The sequence below is a fragment of the Gossypium hirsutum genome, chromosome D04, assembly GCF_007990345.1.
Source record: "Gossypium hirsutum isolate 1008001.06 chromosome D04, Gossypium_hirsutum_v2.1, whole genome shotgun sequence".
In the NCBI taxonomy this organism is placed as follows: Eukaryota; Viridiplantae; Streptophyta; class Magnoliopsida; order Malvales; family Malvaceae; genus Gossypium; species Gossypium hirsutum.
Window position 1 is genome coordinate 38,500,976 of NC_053440.1, and position 4,773 is coordinate 38,505,748.

Sequence of the window (4,773 nt, forward strand, 5' to 3'; positions counted from 1 at the left end):
TAGTGATCGTTGGAGCTGAAGATATTGATACCACCTAAATTTTATCAATACCATATGAAAAGTATCGATACTGGATTGATACTTAGCTAAAAGATTTGAGAAACAAAATGTCAATTTTGTATCGTTTTTAAAAGGGGTATCGATATTTTGAAATCATTTTTAAAGTTTGATCTAGAGAAGATCATTTTCAATGAAATCATCAAACATGTTGAGTTTATCCACCCTAAAATTTGTTTGCCTTTTTCTTCTTTAACTTTTGGATTTTGTTTAATCAAAATTTTAGAATTGTTAAAGGTATTGAGAAATAATTCTTGCTGAGTTAAAGTATTTCAAGAAGTGGCATGAAGGAAAACATGCGCTAGCTAACCTATGATGAAAGACATGACTAGTAGAGGAATAAGCTAATAAAGGACTAGTTTAACTGTTCCTAGCACTATTAAATTGAGATTTACTTTTAATTAAAAGATGTTTATAAACACTTAAAGGCTGAAATCATCGGACATGACAAAACACTCACCCACCTAAAGGTTCAGATGAAGATAGTTCAACAATTGAAGGCTCAAGCTGAATGTCTTAAGATACTAAAAATAAGCAATAGACTTTCTGCAAGACTTTGAACAAAAAAAGAGAGAGTAGTGATGTTGCATACTAGTGTTAAGTGTTGGACATGTGAAGGGTTTCTAGTTCTTTATCTCTTTGTTGCTTTTGATTTTGATACTTTTAACTTTGGACATTATTTTCTTTTGAATTGGATTTATGTTGGTTTTATATGTTGGAAACAATTTATTTAAAATCTTATCATTTTCAATTTGCTAAAATGTGATTATTGTGTTTTGATTATTAATGGCTCCTTACCTTAAAGAATTAATGGTTGAATTACTTGATTATTACCTAAATTTGATGGATTAAGGGGGAGTTACTAAGGAGAAGCTATTGTTTATTTATTTGTTGCATTATTTATTTGAGCTAGATTTTGCAAAAAAATCACTAAGGGCAAATTGTTGAAGCAGTTATGAGAGCTGTGATACCAAGTAATTACAATTGCACTTAGCACTGGTTAGGTTTCATAACTTGTCTTAATTGGAATGGACAATATTTTGGAAGAAAATATTTAAGCCATAACCTTAGCTAGTATTTTGGACGTGTGTTGGCCTGTTTTTGAAGATTGATCATTTGAAGCAACAAATCATTACAGATTGGATTGGATCAAGAAACTCGAATACCACTGAATTAAGTAGATTGGATAGACTAACTTGAAGGTTTAAGTTGAATGTTTCTCAATAATCTTAGCCTTTATTAAGATATTACAGATGCTACTTTATTGCTACTTTATTGCTACTTTAGTGGCAACTGTAATTGTAATCGATCCTTGTTATAATTAGTTTTAATGACTTTAACAATCATATCACCAATTACCCATAGAACAAACTTGTTTTACATAGATCCTAGAAGATTAGGAAACTTTATCCAGACAATTATGAGCTTGGATATGCTTAGATGTATTAAACGTAGGATTTCATGGTCTTGACCATACATAACTCAAGTCCCTTCGTTAATAACTTTGTGTAGTCTTCCACATATTAGAATTTAGCTATGAAGTAGTCCTTTTCCAGATCCATGAATTGAAATGGTTGAGCCAATTTTTGTAAGAAATATGTTTTACTAAAAAGGCATTAAACTTGATCCTTATCCCTAGCAATTTTATGATCATTAATTTGGACATACACTTACTATAAGTTGATAGAATCTTCCTCACTATTTGTCTTGTTGGCTTTATCCCCATACGAGAGACTTAGGAGTTGTGTCACTAAAGGAGACTTGATTTCAGTTCTAACCATCAACAACAATATCAATACTGGTTAAAATTTTTTCGTCTCTAAACCCTACTTTTTTTGCTAGTTCTACCGTTTTTGGTTCCTTGTCTTTCAAACCATTGTCGTCTCTTAGTTCTCCAATCACTATTAATGTTTTTAAATATGCCTTGAATAAAAATTTTCATTTGAACTCTTTAAATGAGGTTTAATTTTAGACAAATTTTAGACATAAACTCTATTTTTGGTAACAAGTGGTACTTAAATTATATCACCGTTAACCAAATTAGTCTAACTATCACCTCTCCTATAAAAGAAAAAACGGTTAATGCATTATTTAACGCTCAAACTTGTACTCAATTATTACTTTGACATTTAAGGTGCTTTTTGTATTAGTGGGTAGCTGAAATTTCTAAACAAGATACACATTACCTCAAGGCCAATTTTCATTTAAAAAAAGTTTACATGACATGCGCTTACACTAAAAAAACAATTTATTGCAAGAACCCTATACCAACGGCTCCGTTGGCATAATTTTTCCGATAGTATATATTTTTTTTTTGAAATAAATTTCAGATTGGGCTTTATTTTAAAAGAAAAATAAATGTTACACTTAAGATCCTAGAAAAAACAACAAACGGGCCCAGTAAAACAACTGAGCCCAGCAAAAAGAAAGCTAATTGACAGAAATTAGAAACCTACTCTCCTAGAAAAATGAAAAAGGAAACAAAATTTGATTCTAATAAATGTTGACTGTTCTACCTGCCCAATCAGTCTTAAAAGACTATAATCGTCTTGTCTCTTCAATTTTCTTTACTTTTCCAAGACGCTTCAGATCACTCTAGGGCCTGCTGAAATAACTTTGATGTCTGCCCTTCTCTATACTCCCCTCCCTTCATTTCTCGCTTTCTTTCTTCAATCTGGTTCTCTTACCCTTTCAGTTTCCGCTTGGATTTCTGCCGCTTCAGGGACTCGTCCGACCAGGTAGGCTCCTCTACTACTCTTCAGCGCTTCATTTGCTAAGATATGCGCAAGGTTGTTTGCTAATCTTGGGATATGCTCGAACCTACACTTCTTAAATTTGAACAGAAGTTGATGAATATCATGTATATGCGCACTAACCAATGATTTATCAGGGCTTTTTGTTTTACATTTTCTTATTATTAATAAAGAATCCCCTTCAATAATAACTTTTTCCCACTACATGTTGACGCTGATCTGGAGGGCTTTCCGGCACGCTATTGCTTCCGCCCCAAAGGCTGAGGAAACTCTTTGATGAACCTCCGTACATGATAGGAGAACTAAACTCTCCTTGTCACGGGCCACAACTCAAATAGCCGCTTTACTTTGTCTACCATCGTATGCTGCATCGAAATTGATTTTGACTACCCTGTCCACTGGCTTTGTCCATATTTTTACAAGTATGGGAGGTTGCAACTTATTTTTACCAACCGCATCTAAATTTGAAATATAGCTATGAATAAATCTCCCTACTTCTTTTCTAGATTTACCCCTTTTTTTATGCAATCTATTGTTCCTATCTCCCCAGATGGCCCATACTGCTACACAAAAAATTCGATGCTGAGGAGTCGAGCTTTGTAAAAAAACCCAGGTTAGCCACTGTAGAAACCCCATTTGATTGTCCTGCAAATACCTATGAAAAGATAACTCTCTCCATACTGATATTGTAACAGGACATTCCCGGAAGAGATGGTTCATAGTTTCAGTTCCTGAACCACAACGAGGACATATTGACGTATTCGTCAGTCTTCTAAGTAGCATATTAACACGCGTAGCTAGGAAATTCCAAGATATCTTCCAAACTGTAATTTTAATTTTTGAAGGAGGATCAAGTAGCCATAGTTTCCTGTAGAAGTCATTATAGTCGGTTTGTAAAGCATAAGCTTCAGGGTTATTTTCAATGCTTTGTAATAGTTTATAGGCGCTCCGTGTTGTGAACTCACCCGTCGCTTCAACGCTCCAAACTTGGAAATCTTCGTGCGGTCTTTCAGCTAGTGGGATACTAAGGATCATCTCGGCTACATCCTTCGGAAAGGTATACGCTATCAATTCTGTTTCCATGTTCTGCTACTTGAATCAATTAGCTCTGCAACTTTACTATCGTTCAAATTCAGAGTTAAAACTGGTAATCTATCTCGTGGTAAAACTGGAATCCAATAATCACGGCTGATTGAAATTTTCGTACCTCGACCCACCTTCCAACATAAGCCCTCTGCTAGAATGCCCTTAGTAGCCCAAATACTTTTCCATGTATACGAAACATTATTCCCCAACTGTGAGTTTAAAAAATCAACATTTGGAAAATACTTCGCTTTTAATACTTGTGCTACTAAAGAATTTGGATTGTTTAAAATACGCCATCCTTGTTTAGCTAAAAGTGAAACATTGAATTGAGCCATATTTCTAAAGCCCAATCCACCCTCTTCTTTAGGATGGCATAGGTACTTCCATTGACACCAATGAATACCTCTCCTACCGTGCGCTTTTTGCCACCAAAATTTAGCAAAAATATTTTCAAATTCTCCACAAAGAGTCTTTGGTAATAAGAAGCATGACATAGCGTAGGTTGGAATAGCCTGTAGCACCGATTTAATAAGGACTTCTTTACCTCCTTAGGATAACATTCTAGTACTCCATCCATCAATCCTAGTAGCAATCTTTTCTTTTAAATGCTGAAATGATTCTTTCTTCCGTCGACCAACCATGTTTGGAAGCCCTAAATATCATTCTAAGTTTGTTGAGATCCTTACCCCCAATTTTGCCGAAACTTCTTTCATTTTTTCTTCTGACATATTTGTGCTGAAAAATATGGTAGACTTGTTGAAATTAACGTACTGTCCAGAACACTTTTCATATTCCTTCAAATTTTCTTTTAGTACACTCGCACCCCTATCAGATGCTTCCCCAAACAGAATACAGTCATCTGCGAAAAGTAAATGTG

The 4,773-nt window shown here is 34.4% G+C and overlaps 1 long non-coding RNA gene across 1 annotated transcript; it reads left to right on the top strand.

Annotated features, from left to right (window-relative positions):
• The first annotated feature begins 3,370 nt into the window (after positions 1–3,370).
• Positions 3,371–3,804, top strand: LOC107921928 (uncharacterized). The gene is made up of 2 exons (XR_001691145.2): positions 3,371–3,423; positions 3,506–3,804. It is a non-coding gene; the product is annotated as an uncharacterized lncRNA (long non-coding RNA).
• Positions 3,805–4,773: the final 969 nt, after the last annotated feature.